Source organism: Carassius carassius, chromosome 8 (assembly GCF_963082965.1).
Source record: "Carassius carassius chromosome 8, fCarCar2.1, whole genome shotgun sequence".
Classification (NCBI taxonomy): domain Eukaryota; kingdom Metazoa; phylum Chordata; class Actinopteri; order Cypriniformes; family Cyprinidae; genus Carassius; species Carassius carassius.
This window is the reverse complement of record NC_081762.1, coordinates 35,248,554-35,264,696: the sequence shown is the minus strand read 5'-3', so window position 1 is coordinate 35,264,696 and position 16,143 is coordinate 35,248,554. Positions and strand designations below refer to the sequence as shown.

General features: G+C 42.1%; 5 non-coding genes across 5 annotated transcripts; 2 read left to right on the top strand and 3 right to left on the bottom strand.

Annotated features, from left to right (window-relative positions):
- Positions 1-7,762: 7,762 nt before the first annotated feature.
- On the bottom strand, positions 7,763-7,834 carry trnag-ucc (transfer RNA glycine (anticodon UCC)). Its single transcript has one exon. It is a non-coding gene; the product is annotated as a tRNA-Gly (tRNA).
- A 1,230-nt stretch (positions 7,835-9,064) lies between these two features.
- Positions 9,065-9,136, top strand: trnad-guc (transfer RNA aspartic acid (anticodon GUC)). The gene has a single exon. It is a non-coding gene; the product is annotated as a tRNA-Asp (tRNA).
- Positions 9,137-9,239: 103 nt separating this feature from the next.
- trnag-ucc (transfer RNA glycine (anticodon UCC)) lies at positions 9,240-9,311 on the bottom strand. The gene has a single exon. It is a non-coding gene; the product is annotated as a tRNA-Gly (tRNA).
- A 2,854-nt stretch (positions 9,312-12,165) lies between these two features.
- trnag-ucc (transfer RNA glycine (anticodon UCC)) lies at positions 12,166-12,237 on the bottom strand. The gene has a single exon. It is a non-coding gene; the product is annotated as a tRNA-Gly (tRNA).
- Positions 12,238-13,447: 1,210 nt separating this feature from the next.
- trnad-guc (transfer RNA aspartic acid (anticodon GUC)) lies at positions 13,448-13,519 on the top strand. The gene has a single exon. It is a non-coding gene; the product is annotated as a tRNA-Asp (tRNA).
- Positions 13,520-16,143: the final 2,624 nt, after the last annotated feature.

Here is a 16,143-nt window from a genome sequence, read left to right as displayed (position 1 = left end):
TGAAATATAACCAATAACAGCAAAAAAGTAAGTTTCTAATTTTTATCTATAGGTCAGTAATACATATATTATATAAAACTGAAAAATTTAATTATTAAAGTACAGTACTTACTAAAATATTTAATAGTTAAATAAATAAACATTAAATAATTATATATTAAACAACAACAATAATAAAAAGAGAGAACACAGGAAAACAATTAAATTGTGTTTTAAATTAAATAATTATGAACAATTATGTATATTTAATAGTAACAGTGATTAACATTTAGTGTTTTCAAATCTGAGCAAGATAATAACAACGCAAGTCTATAAAATTTACTTATAAAAAAAACACTAACAATGCAAATAAGGCCAATGTTTCAGGTATTTTAAAGATCACAAATGGGAATAAATAATTTAAAATTACAGATTAAACAACAGTAATAATAATAAAATCTACAGTTGTGGATAACACGGGGGAGAAAATACAAGAAACACATATTTTAAATTAAAAAAGAGTTTAATAGCAACAGTTATTAACATATAGTGTTTATGAGGCAAGATAAAATAATGCAAGTCAATAAAATAAAAATAAAAACACTAAAATACAAGGCAATACATTAAAATATATTACTTTTGGTATTTTAATGAACAGAAATAGAAAACAGAAATAAATTAAATAATTTACAATTATAGATTAAATAACAATAACAACAATAATGATAATATAATCTAAAGTTGTGGATAACGGGGGGGAAAAAAACAAGAAATGAAATAATTATGTAGACAGTTTAGTTATAACAGTTATTAACAATGCAAGTCAACAATATAAAAACCCCACTAAAATACAATGCAATAGAATAAAATAATCATTTCGGTATTTTATTGAACAAAAGGAAATAAATGAAATAATTAAAAAAACAAACAAATTTTAATAAATTTTTTTTACAAGTGCAACAAAATATATATACATATAAACACAACCTTGTGCAAGAAATGTCTTTGTCAAATGACATGCCCAGATCTCAAATACTGTTTTGTAGCACAGTGAAGTCATTTTTTCTTTTCCTTTATCCACCTCTGCTTCTCAGTCTCATAGAATGGAGACTGCTGAAAGTCTCTCCATGACATTTCTGCACTCATTCCCTGAGCCTGGTAAAGAGAAAACACTTTAGCAGGACAGTAAATGTATTTGCCTGCCACTCCAGGTAAACCAGTGTGAATATGAGGACTGTTGGGTCCTTGTTTCAGTGGCAGGTGGCAGAATCTGCACAGACGACCAGTAGGATGCTCTACTGCTGACTTCCGCTTGCTTCTCTCATCAGTGACCCTCTTCCTTTCTGCCCCTCTCTGCTTAGAGGCCTCCAGTTCCCACTGAAAAAAAGGAGTCTCTGCAAAGTCTTCAAAAGGCATTCTGGGGTTGGTCAGGCCCTCTGCTGAATATGTGTCAAATACTTTCTTGGAGCAGTAGAAGTATTTAACATCACTACCTTGATAGAAGAAATGTATTGAGGAGCCATCACCCATGTATCGAGACTTAGGCTGGCCACAGGCTAAACAGGATCTGGTTTGCTTTTTTTGCAGCGCCTGCAATTGTTGTTGCTGCTGAACTGCCTGCTGCTTCTCTATGATGTCCTTCACCATCTTCTCGAATGCTGTCTGGTCCAGAGGGACAGCCTCAGGAACAGCCTTTGCAGGTGGATTGACTGGGGCAGGTGGCAGTACTGTCACTGGGACTCTGATTGTTTCACTGCCTGAGTGAAGACGCTGCCATAAATGCTGTGTCTCCAAGAGCTTTTCTGGGCTGGTGTTGAGAGAAGCATTAGTGTTCTTTTTTTTAGCAAGGTGTTTTATGTACCTGCTTATGTGCTGCTTTGTGGTGGAATGCAGAAGGCTGTTGGGGTCAGTACAGGCACTCTGTACCATAGCAGCATATTCAGCATCCACCTTTGTAAGGAGATCCTTGCTCCCATGATGCTTGGCCAGCAAACCATCAATTGCATTTCTCATTGGATCCGTCCATCTGTTATGGTCCAACACAAAAACTCGGCCACCGGTCTTAATAGGTCCAGTGCGAGCAGCAGAGGGAGAAGCAGCTACAGGCAGTGGTGATGTGCTTGGGAGTTCTAAAAGAGATTCACAAAATTACTAATTTAAGTATTTGTTTTTTGTGTCCATAGATGAGGCAGACAGATTACACACATTGACGCCTGTATGTATTATATAGTTACCTCCAAATAAAAGACACTCCTCAGATGTTTGTTCCTTCACTGTCACAGCACTTGGTGTAGGAAACTGGTGAAAAATGACAGGCTGTGAGGTAGCCTCTGGTTCTGCAGCAAGAGGGGTCTCGGCAGAAGAGGTATCCTTTAAGCATTCCTAAAAAAATGAGTGCAATATGCAAGTGAGAATTATAAATGTATTATTGTTATAAAAAAAAAACTGTTATCAATTTTTTTAAAGGCTTACCTGAGATGGGAATGGAAACGGAACGCCAGATGAAGACTCCTCTTGCATCTCCACATCTCCTAGGTCTGTCTTCCTGCTTTTGTGCTTGTCAAAGTCAAGAGGCACAGGTCGACAACCTGGCTCCACGTATTGCAGGCCAAACCTCTCTCCTGTGTCCCTGCTGGAGATGTGCAAGGCTGGATATTTGGGTTGCCCTGTCACTCTTATAGATGCCCTGTTTAACTCCATCATCAAAACAGGGTCAAACACTCCAGGTAAGACAACCCCAGGCTGCTTCAGGTCCACCAGCCGCTGATAATTCCAGCGTGCCACACCAGTCATACCCTGTGCTTGGAACAACTCAGGAGAGACACGATTGCCTGTTACCCACTGAGCCTGGTGGAAATGAAACCCCTCCTGCTGTGAAGTGCCTCTCACAGGGATCCAAATCGGCACAGCAGCTCCATCACCCTTGACATGATTCAGCTGTAGGGTTCCACCATATCTGTAGAGGATTCCTTCCTCCACCTCAGGATCACTCAGGCAGCCTCTAAGGATGTGGATACGTTGAATCCACCATAATTTTAACATTGAGGGTTTGAAAAGGAAGATGTTGTTGGGATCCTTTGCCAGATAGAAATGGTGTAACACTTCTTCCACCCTTTGAACCAGCTCTCTGGGATGTGGCACTTTTGTCCTGCAGTGCTCTCTGATGTGCAGCTTGGTGGGATTAGCAGGCTCGATACCACAGAATCTGTATGCGTTCTTCAGTTTCTCCAGGTCACTCTGATCAACTACAGAGAAGGCAGAAGAGAGGAACTGGCAGAAGGAGCCATACAGAGGATGGTGCTCCGAAACACACTCCCTGGTGAACCGCCGCATACAGTGAAACAAGTCCAGTTTAACAACCATGTCCTCGTTGAACTTCCTGCAAGCGGCATGTAAATTCTTGAGGTTTCCTGATGTAACCTCTGCCACAATAGCTTCTGTGGTCCTCCAGGCTTCCCACTGCTGGTGCTCATAAGGTCCTGGGTCCATCACTCTGAAAGCGGCACAGCAGTCCCTAAGTACATAAAGGAGAAAGAAAAATACATTTTAATGTATTCATAACCTTTGCTTACACCACTTGATGTAATGTTTGGTTAGATGTGATGATTTATACCTGTCCACCCACTGGTACTTGGCCTTGGGAATACCAGCAGCACTGTAGCGATTGGATAGCCCACAGTACATTGACTCCAATGACTGCTCACTTTCACTCTGCAGCATCACCCAGGACAGAATCATCCAGTTCTCGTTCATCACAGCATAGGATGACATTGTGCCAGATAAGAGGGTCACTTTTCTAGCAACTTTGCGTGTGTGATCTGACCTGAACACCTGTCCAAAAGTGCCTTGTAGGAGCTGAGTGAGAGCTGCTTCCTGCCGCTGATATTCATGAAGGAGGCACTCTATTAAATAGTGTGCAGAGACAGACACCCCATCCCACCCATCAGTGTCTCCGTAATCCCCAAACGGTGCAGGTGTGTCATCCTTCCTCAGTGCCCCAGTGATGGTTTTCTGACCATACATCCCTGCTTCAGCATCCCTGACATTCTGCACACTGAGAAGGTAAGCCAGATGTGCTCTTTCAAATTTAAGGTGAAGCACCTCAGACAGCTGGTTGGCCATGTCATTAGGGGATTTTCCAGAGCGCCTCAGTTCATCCATCACTGTTTTACAGATTGCCTTCTTATGGGTGAGGAAGGCTGGCAAGACGTTTCTGAATCGCTGTGGTAGAATGTCCAGCCACTGAGGTTTATCAGCAAACCAGTATCTTTTGCATGCCTTACAACACAGACGTGAAGCAAGGATGTAAAATTGCCCAGTAGTACCAAGGATCACTCTGGGTTTTCCCACACCAGAGGACACAACATTTGGATTTTGACATCTGTAAAGACAAGGCAGGATGTAATTGTTCCTAAGCCTTTCCATTATACTGTGCTCAGGTTTCCAAATGAAAAAGGGATGGAGTTGGAAGTATTTGGGTGATGGAAGGCCAGTGTTTGTCTCTATAAGCTCAGGCTGAGGTGGATAGCGCCACAAGGAGACCATATTCATGAGGTGTCTTACTGGGTGTGATCCTGGCCAGAGCCCCATGGATTCCATCTCTGTCTTCATCCAAATTCTTTGATGAAGAGAGCAGTTCCAGCGGCTGATATCTTGCAAGTAGCTAGGAACAGGTGCTTCTTTCTGTACAGAAGGCATTGATGCAGGAGCTGTAGGTGCTGATTGTGCAGCAGGAGGTGGTACAGGCCCATCAGTCTGTGAAGAAGGCATACTGGGACTGGGAGAACTAGAGACTGCATGTGATGTCGACAGAACTGGATGGAACACACAAAAAAAAAAAAAAAAAAAAAATATATATATATATATATATATATATATATATATATATATATATATGTGTGTGTGTGTGTGTATTAACAATGATTGCACATGATGTGTATTTAACTGTCTTTACCTTTTTTGTAGCTGAGAACAGGGGTTTCAGTCAGTGCAGATGGCATTGGTGCCGGTGTTGATTGTGTTGCTGCAGGTGGTACAGAGCCTTCACCCCGTGAAGAAGGCCTACACACAGGAACTGATGTTGATGGAGGCTGTGGCAGACCTGCATGGAACAGCACAAGGAGGAAATAAAAAATATATTAAAACACTGAATGTACATGATGTGTATTTAATTGTCTTGACTACATTAAATGACTCATTTAATGTAATGCATGAATCATTGTTTATTCTATTATTCTATTTATTCTAGGAATGCAAATTCTAATAATGTTCAAAAGTCTGTAAGTAAACATTCCACTTATAACAACAAATGACACTTTAAATACCATGCATACAATTCATGAAGTGCACTCACCCTCACCACTGGTATGTTCAACCCTTAATTATAGTTAGAACAAAAAAACATGTTTTTTAGAACAGGCAAGAACACTGCCAAAGCAACAAATAAGATAATTAAATTCAGAAATAGAGGATAAGTCTGTATGTAACAGAATAAGCCTCTGAATCTGATTTGGAAAGTAACCTGCTGTAGACAAGTGTGTGGATTCCGTGGCTGCAGATGATCCTGAAAATTAAGCATAATTTGAACATTTTTGCTCCAGTATGTGCAATTGCATGTGTCAAAAACATGCTGAACTTGAAATGGCTCTGTATAACACACATGACGTGACTCTTGATTCACTTACTCAGCTTTGTGAGATACTTTGTTGGAGACAGACTCAGCATTATCCTCTCCAGTTCTTCATCCTCCTCCATCACTATAAAACAAAATCAATGGATCAGTAGGCTTTAAGTAACAATATAAGCAAATTTGCATGAATTTTATTAACTTACCAGGCTGATCAGAAGCAGTACTAGAAGGAACAAGTGGTCTTGCAGTGGAAGCTGATGGTGAGGGCAACGGAGGAGTGTTTATTGTCAGCTGTTGTTGCTGCTGTTTTAAAAGATACTGCTGCAAGTTGTACATTTTGCTGCCTGGAACACACTTCTGCTTCATTATAAAGAAAGCATATCCATCTGCCCTGGTATCCGAAATTTGTCTCCAAGTGTTTTGAGCTCTTGTTCCAAATCCAACAGTATTGTCTTCCTCTATCAAAACTGGCAATGGATCTGGCCTTTGAGACAGATACCGTTTAAGATCATCAATTTCCTTAAAGCTTCTTGAGTATTCAATAAAGGAAATTAGACTATCTTTGCAAGGACCCTCTGGGTTGAACTGCCCAGCCTGTTCTTCTTCCTCAACCTTATTGGACAGGTACAAAGCATAGCCGACATCATTCTCTAGTAACCACCTGAAAGACTGGCCCTTGTATTTGCCAAACTGTAGAATGTATTCTCCCAACACCTCTTGCTTGTCAGAGACATCCCCTCCTCTCTGTAAGACAACAGAACGGGCATTCATCCTGACCAGATCTTCTCTTTGAGGTGTTGACTTGTTCTGCAGTGAAGGGTTGTCTTTAATTTTTTTTGCCTCTTCTGATGGGTCCCGGCGTAAATGGCCTGATGGGCCTTTCCTGAAAGACACCTTGTATCTCCCGGGGAAAAAAACTGTTTTCTTCATGTTGCAGTTCTGAGATCATGGCCACATAAAAATACTTAATATAGTGAAATAAGACAGTTATCAGCAGCAGTTATATATATATATATATATATATATATATTATTATATATAAGTTATTTTAACTTGCCATAATATTTCATAATATTACAGTTTTTTAGCTTAATAAATGCAGCCTTAGAGCATAAGAGACTTATAAATTTGTGTTATTTAATATTTATTTAATCCACTCAATATATGAGTACGTATATAAAATATTTATTATGAAAATGTATACATGTATATATTAAAACAAGTTTAACTAATTAAAAATGTTGTTTTATATACACACAGTTTAAATTATACCATTAAATTGCACAAGTACAATGTAATATATATAATAATATAGAATATATATGTAATAAATGTAATATGTGTGTAATACATATTAATTACATTATGAGTATCATATTGCATTGTTAACATTTTCAAAAAAACATTTTTAAGTACTTAGAGATCAATTATGAAACCTTCACTCTTACAAAGAAACTATAACAATTATATAAAATAACTGCTGTATGTTCAACTATGAGTTTGGTTTAATATTTCCTAACATCACAAACCATTCAACACAATTAACAATACCATTACATGAGAATATACATGTCATTTATATGATAATGTATTTACAATACAGAAAGTTAATATTGCTAAAGTAACGTAGCATTTAACTTAACTTACCTTCTCGCTTAACATTAATTGCGTTGATCTCGAACTCTTACGTAAAAACAGCGGTCACCTGAGGTAAAACTTTTGCGACGGTAGTTTAGACAGTAAATGCTTGCCAGCAAACTTGTTTTGTTTTGTACAACAATTCGGTAAACAGATATCTCTCCGATCGTGAAACTGGTCTCCTCCCCTCCTCCACTCACTACGAATGATTGACAGATGACACCAGGCTTCTTAAATTCCCCGCCACGGAAGAGGCAAAACAGCGCCAGGAAATCTACGTGTGGCCACAAATATATTGCATCCGTAGTGTTAAGCACTACCATAGAGAATGAATGGGAAAAGTTAAGAGAAGTTAAGCTTAACTATTTTCGGCTCTCGCGCGGAAGACCGGGGTTCGATTCCCCGACTGGGAGAGCTAGCTCTTTTCAGCTTCCGAACGATCCATTCAAAAGTTTTGGGAGGAGCCACAGGTCACAGAAGGAGTTCTGCTTCGACATCAGCCCGAGCCAAAGGACATGCGTTGGCCGGGAATCGAACCCGGGTCAACTGCTTGGAAGGCAGCTATGCTCACCACTATACCACCAACGCAGTCAGCAGTCAGCCACTTGCGCCGTCGTTAAGAAGGCTCAAAGTGCACGAGTCGCCGATAGGGCTAGAGGAGCTGATGAGATCTTTGTTTGGACCCATCACTAAAGAGAGCCTTCCAGAGTTTGCATCCCGTCACGTACAAGAAAGTGCTGCCTTCCCATGCCAGCTAAATAAACACTAAGTGCTGACAGCGCAAACGCAGAGAGTGCAAATACAGAGGATGACCAGTGGCACGCCCTCCTGCAGCGTGTTGGCGGACGGCCAAATTGATTCTGCTATTGCATTTTGATGTAGCTCTGTCCTCGGTCCACCAATAACCACAAGCCCAATCAAGGCAATCTCTTTCTTATGCCTCCATCTGAAAAGTTGGAGAAAATCTTATATGAATAAAAGAGTCTTTTAAAGAAATCCCTTATTCCGAGGTCACCGTAGCCACCAGATCCAGTCTGTATCCAGATCAGTGGGCCGCTTCAGTCACCCGAATCCAGTCAGTATCCAGACAAGATGGTTAATCAACACCTAGAAAGGACCTCTCTGGCCCTGAAACACCTCTAGCCCTATCGGACAACTAGATGAGCCCCAGATACAGATCCCCTGTAAAGACCTTGTCTCAGACGACCACCAGGACAAGACCACAGGAAACAGATGATTCTTCTGCACAGTCTGACTTGTCTGCAGCCTGGAGCTGATTTGCTGGTTTCTTCTGACCAGAGGAGAACTGTCTCCCCAACTGAGCCTGGTTTCTCACCGAGTTTTTTCTCCATTTTTTCACCGATCGAGTTTTGGTTCCTTGCCTCTGTCGCCTCTGGCAGGCATAGCTGGGGACACTTCATGTACAGCGATATCGTTGACTTGATTGCAAATTATTGCACAGATAATATTTAAACTGAACTTAGCTGAATGATGACATCACCGATTTCAATGACGAAATGCATTTAACTGTCATTTTGCTTTATTGACGCACTGTGTTCCTAATTAATGTTGTTCAGTTGCATTGACACAATCCTTTTTGTTTAAAGCGCAATTAAAAAAAAAAAAAAAAAAAAAAAGAGTCCAAACAATGACCCCTGCAACGGGTAGTGTTCCAAATGTTATGCAACTTTAGCTAATGATGGGTCCATCCGGAATTTGACGGTGCTAGGGCTGTGTCAGCGTCAGAAAAAGCCATGCATTGTTCAGTTATGTCAGTGCAGTAGCGTCAGTTGGGGGAGAAACGGCAGCATGCGCAGCTCCTCGTTAGTATAGTGGACAGTATCTCCGCCTGTCACGCGGAAGACCGGGGTTCGATTCCCCGACGGGGAGAGCTAGCTCTTTTCGGCTTCTGAACGATCCATCCAAAAGTTTTGGGAGGAGCCACAGGTCACAGAAGGAGTTCTGCTTCGACATCAGCCCGAGTCAAAGGACATGCGTTGGCCGGGAATCGAACCCGGGTCAGCTGCTTGGAAGGCAGCTATGCTCACCACTATACCACCAACGCAGTCAGCCACTTGCGCCGTCGTTAAGAAGGCTCGAAGTGCACGAGTCGCCGATAGGGCTAGAGGAGCTGATGAGATCTTTGTTTGGACCCGTCACTAAAGAGAGCCTTCCAGAGTTTGCATCCCGTCACGTACAAGAAAGTGCTGCCTTCCCATGCCAGCTAAATAAACACTAAGTGCTGACAGCGCAAACGCAGAGAGTGCAAATACAGACGATGAACAGTGGCACGCCCTCCTGCAGCGTGTTTGCGGACTGCCAAATTGATTCTGCTATTGCATTTTGATGTAGCTCTGTCCTCGGTCCACCAATAACCACAAGCCCAATCAAGGCAATCTCTTTCTCATGCCTCCATCTGAAAAGTTGGAGAAAATATTATATGAATAAAAGAGTCTTTTAAAGAAATCCCTTATTCCGAGGTCACCGTAGCCACCAGATCCATTCTGTATCCAGATCAGTGGGCCACTTCAGTCACCCGGATCCAGTCAGTATCCAGACAAGATGGTGGATCAACACCTAGAAAGGACTTCTATGGCCCTGAAACACAGCGGAGACCGGGACAACTAGATGAGCCCCAGATACAGATCCCCTGTAAAGACCTTGTCTTAGACGACCACCAGGACAAGACCACAGGAAACAGATGATTCTTCTGCACAGTCTGACTTTTCTGCAGCCTGGAGCTGATTTGCTGGTTTCTTCTGACCAGAGGAGAACTGTCTCCCCGACTGAGCCTGGTTTCTCATCGGGTTTTTTCTCCATTTTTTCACCGATCGAGTTTTGGTTCCTTGCCTCTGTCGCCTCTGGCAGGCATAGCTGGGGACACTTCATGTACAGCGATATCGTTGACTTGATTGCAAATTATTGCACAGATACTATTTAAACTGAACTTAGCTGAATGATGACATCATCGATTTCAATGACGAAATGCCTTTAACTGTCATTTTGCTTTATTGACGCACTGTGTTCCTAATTAATGTTGTTCAGTTGTATTGACACAATCCTTTTTGTTTAAAGCGCAATTAAAAAAAAGTCCAAACAATGACCCCTGCAACGGGTAGTGTTCCAAATGTTATGCGACTTTAGCTAATGATGGGTCCATCCGGAATTTGACGGTGCTAGGGCTGTGTCAGCGTCAGAAAAAGCCATGCATTGTTCAGTTATGTCGGTGCAGTAGCGTCGGTTTGGGGAGAAACAGCAAAATGCACAGCTCCTCGTTAGTAAAGTGGACAGTATCTCCGCCTGTCACGCAGAAGACCGGGGTTCGATTCCCCGAAGGGGAGAGCTAGCTCTTTTGGGCTTCCGAACGATCCATTCAAAAGTTTTGGGAGGAGCCACAGGTCACAGAAGGAGTTCTGCTTCGACATCAGCCCGAGTCAAAGGACATGCGTTGGCCGGGAATCAAACCCGGGTCAACTGCTTGGAAGGCAGCTATGCTCACCACTATACCATCAACGCAGTCAGCAGTCAGCAGTCAGCAACTTGCGCCGTCGTTAAGAAGGCTCGAAGTGCACGAGTCGCCGATAGGGCTAGAGGAGCTGATGAGATCTTTGTTTGGACCCGTCACTAAAGAGAGCCTTCCAGAGTTTGCATCCCGTCACGTACAAGAAAGTGCTGCCTTCCCATGCCAGCTAAATAAACACTAAGTGCTGACAGCGCAAACGCAGAGAGTGCAAATACAGACGATGACCAGTGGCACGCCCTCATGCAGCGTGTTGGCGGACGGCCAAATTGATTCTGCTATTGCATTTTGATGTAGCTCTGTCCTCGGTCCACCGATAACCACAAGCCCAATCAAGGCAATCTCTTTCTCATGCCTCCATCTGAAAAGTTGGAGAAAATCTTATATGAATAAAAGAGTCTTTTAAAGAAATCCCTTATTCCGAGGTCACCGTAGCCACCAGATCCATTCTGTATCCAGATCAGTGGGCCGCTTCAGTCACCCGGATCCAGTCAGTATCCAGACAAGATGGTGGATCAACACCTAGAAAGGACCTCTATGGCCCTGAAACACAGCGGAGACCGGGACAACTAGATGAGCCCCAGATACAGATCCCCTGTAAAGACCTTGTCTTAGACGACCACCAGGACAAGACCACAGGAAACAGATGATTCTTCTGCACAGTCTGACTTTTCTGCAGCCTGGAGCTGATTTGCTGGTTTCTTCTGACCAGAGGAGAACTGTCTCCCCGACTGAGCCTGGTTTCTCACCGGGTTTTTTTTCCATTTTTTCACTGATCGAGTTTTGGTTCCTTGCCTCTGTCGCCTCTGGCAGGCATAGCTGGGGACACTTCATGTACAGCGATATCGTTGACTTGATTGCAAATTATTGCACAGATACTATTTAAACTGAACTTAGCTGAATGATGACATCATCGATTTCAATGACGAAATGCCTTTAACTGTAATTTTGCTTTATTGACACACTGTGTTCCTAATTAATGTTGTTCAGTGGCATTGACACAATCCTTTTTGTTTAAAGCGCAATTTAAAAAAAAAAAAAAAGAGTCCAAACAATGACCCCTGCAATGGGTAGTGTTCCAAATGTAATGCGACTTTAGCTAATGATGGGTCCATCCGGAATTTGACGGTGCTAGGGCTGTGTCAGCGTCAGAAAAAGCCATGCATTGTTCAGTTATGTCGGTGCAGTAGCGTCGGTTGGGGGAGAAACAGCAACATGCGCAGCTCCTCGTTAGTATAGTGGACAGTATCTCCGCCTGTCACGCGGAAGACCGGGGTTTGATTCCCCGACGGGGAGAGCTAGCTCTTTTCGGCTTCCGAACGATCCATCCAAAAGTTTTGGGAGGAGCCACAGGTCACAGAAGGAGTTCTGCTTCGACATCAGCCCGAGCCAAAGGACATGCGTTGGCCGGGAATCGAACCCGGGTCAACTGCTTGGAAGGCAGCTATGCTCACCACTATACCACCAACGCAGTCAGCAGTCAGCCACTTGCGCCGTCGTTAAGAAGGCTCGAAGTGCACGAGTCGCCGATAGGGCTAGAGGAGCTGATGAGATCTTTGTTTGGACCCATCACTAAAGAGAGCCTTCCAGAGTTTGCATCCCGTCACGTACAAGAAAGTGCTGCCTTTCCATGCCAGCTAAATAAACACTAAGTGCTGACAGCCCAAACGCAGAGAGTGCAAATACAGACGATGACCAGTGGCACGCCCTCCTGCAGCGTGTTGGCGGACGGCCAAATTTATTCTGCTATTGCATTTTGATGTAGCTCTGTCCTCGGTCCACCAATAACCACAAGCCCAATCAAGGCAATCTCTTTCTCATGCCTCCATCTGAAAAGTTGGAGAAAATCTTATATGAATAAAAGAGTCTTTTAAAGAAATCCCTTATTCCGAGGTCACCGTAGCCACCAGATCCAGTCTGTATCCAGATCAGTGGGCCGCTTCAGTCACCCGGATCCAGTCAGTATCCAGACAAGATGGTGGATCAACACCTAGAAAGGACCTCTATGGCCCTGAAACACAGCGGAGACCGGGACAACTAGATGAGCCCAAGATACAGATCCCCTGTAAAGACCTTGTCTTAGACAACCACCAGGAGAAGACCACAGGAAACAGATGATTCTTCTGCACAGTCTGACTTTTCTGCAACCTGGAGCTGATTTGCTGGTTTCTTCTGACCAGAGGAGAACTGTCTCCCCGACTGAGCCTGGTTTCTCACCGGGTTTTTTCTCCATTTTTTCACCGATCGAGTTTTGGTTCCTTGCCTCTGTCACCTCTGGCAGGCATAGCTGGGGACACTTCATGTACAGCGATATCGTTGACTTGATTGCAAATTATTGCACAGATACTATTTAAACTGAACTTAGCTGAATGATGACATCATCGATTTCAATGATGAAATGCCTTTAACTGTCATTTTGCTTTATTGACGCACTTTGTTCCTAATTAATGTTGTTCAGTTGCATTGACACAATCCTTTTTGTTTAGAGCGCAATTAAAAAAAGTCCAAACAATGACCCCTGCAACGGGTAGTGTTCCAAATGTTATGCGACTTTAGCTAATGATGGGTCCATCCGGAATTTGACGGTGCTAGGGCTGTGTCAGCATCAGAAAAAGCCATGCATTGTTCAGTTATGTCCGTGCAGTAGCATCGGTTGGGGGAGAAACAGCAACATGTGCAGCTCCTCGTTAGTATAGTGGACAGTATCTCCGCCTGTCACGCGGAAGACCGGGGTTCGATTCCCCGACGGGGAGAGCTAGCTCTTTTCGGCTTCCGAACGATCCATCCAAAAGTTTTGGGAGGAGCCACAGGTCACAGAAGGAGTTCTGGTTCGACATCAGCCCGAGCCAAAGGACATGCGTTGGCCGGGAATCGAACCCAGGTCAACTGCTTGGAAGGCAGCTATGCTCACCACTATACCACCAACGCAGTCACCAGTCAGCCACCTGCGCCGTCGTTAAGAAGGCTCGAAGTGCACGAGTCGCCGATAGGGCTAGAGGAGCTGATGAGATCTTTGTTTGGACCCGTCACTAAAGAGAGCCTTCCAGGGTTTGCATCCCGTCACGTACAAGAAAGTGCTGCCTTCCCATGCCAGCTAAATAAACACTAAGTGCTGACAGCGCAAACGCAGAGAGTGCAAATACAGACGATGACCAGTGGCACGCCCTCCTGCAGCGTGTTGGCGGACGGCCAAATTGATTCTGCTATTGCATTTTAATGTAGCTCTGTCCTCGGTCCACCAATAACCACAAGCCCAATCAAGGCAATCTCTTTCTCATGCCTCCATCTGAAATGTTGGAGAAAATCTTATATGAATAAAAGAGCCTTTTAAAGAAATCCCTTATTCCGAGGTCACCGTAGCCACCAGATCCAGTCTGTATCCAGATCAGTGGGCCGCTTCAGTCACCCGGATCCAGTCAGTATCCAGACAAGATGGTGGATCAACACCTAGAAAGGACCTCTATGGCCCTGAAACACAGCGGAGACTGGGACAACTAGATGAGCCCAAGATACAGATCCCCTGTAAAGACCTTGTCTTAGACAACCACCAGGACAAGACCACAGGAAACAGATGATTCTTCTGCACAGTCTGACTTTTCTGCAGCCTGGAGCTGATTTGATGGTTTCTTCTGACCAGAGGAGAACTGTCTCCCCGACTGAGCCTGGTTTCTCACCGGGTTTTTTCTCCATTTTTTCACCGATCGAGTTTTGGTTCCTTGCCTCTGTCACCTCTGGCAGGCATAGCTGGGGACACTTCATGTACAGCGATATCGTTGACTTGATTGCAAATTATTGCACAGATACTATTTAAACTGAACTTAGCTGAATGATGACATCATCGATTTCAATGACGAAATGCCTTTAACTGTCATTTTGCTTTATTGACGCACTTTGTTCCTAATTAATGTTGTTCAGTTGCATTGACACAATCCTTGTTGTTTAAAGCGCAATAAAAAAAAAAAAAAAAAAAAGAGTCCAAACAATGACCCCTGCAACGGGAAGTGTTCCAAATGTTATGCGACTTTAGCTAATGATGGGTCCATCCAGAATTTGACGGTGCTAGGGCTGTGTCAGCGTCAGAAAAAGCCATGCATTGTTCAGTTATGTCGGTGCAGTAGCGTTGGTTGGGGGAGAAACAGCAACATGCGCAGCTCCTCGTTAGTATAGTGGACAGTATCTCCGCCTGTCACGCGGAGGCCAGTCGCGGATAGGTGTAGAGCGCTGACTAGCCAATAGCAACGAAGGAAATTCCAGGGAGGCGGGACGAAAAAAATACACAGAATTAGAGGTTCGAATCCCGTCTCGGCCACAAATACCATAAAATGAGTTTGTATTCGTTTTTTCATCTAGATACACTTTAAGTACGATTAACATATAATAGACGAACTTTGTGAACAAAGATAAAATAAAACTTATAATAATTGTTCTTTTGTATGGTGTACAAAATGTCCAACGATCTTAAGAAACATATACATTATAATAGGGAATAGTTATTTTTAATATAGAAAAATGTGAATAATTAAAAAGAACACTTTGATAATGTTTCAGGCCTTTATTTATAAAGATACATCTATTTATATGTGTATAACTGTACAGAAAACCCATATATATGAAATATAACTAAAACTTACAAAAAAGTAAGTTTTTCATTTTATTTATAGTAAAGTAATATACTTATAAAAATTAAAAGAAAAAATAACAAAAATATATAATAATTAAATAAATATACATAAAATAATCATAGGTTATTAAACAACAGCAACAGATATAATAAAAATAAAGATGTGGAGAACAGAAAAAAACAATACAAATATGTTTTATATTAAATAATTATGTATGTTTAATGGTAACAGTTATTAACATTCAGTGTTTACATATCTGAGCAAGTAAATAAAATGTAATATCAATTTAAAAGAAAATCAACAAAATGTATACATTTTTTAATCAATAAAACTTAACACACAGTTCAATACAGTTCAAACAAGGCCACATACTTATAGTATTTTAATTAACAAATTGAAATACATGAAAATATTTAAATGTATAGATTCAACAACAACAACAATAATAAAATCTAAAGTTGTGGAGAACACAGAAAAAAAATATTACACTACCACTTAAATGTTTTTGAACAGTAAGATTTGTAATTCTCACCAAGCCTGCCTTTATTTGGTCCAAAATACAGTAAAAGCAATAATATTGTTGAAATATTTTTACTAGTTAAAATAACTGCTTTCTATTTGAACATATAGTAAAATGTATTTTATTTCTGATGAGCAGCTGTATTTTCAGCATCATTTCTCCAGTCTTCAGTGTCACATGATCTTCAGAAATCAGAATAATATGATGATTTACTGCTCAAGAAAAAATATTATTA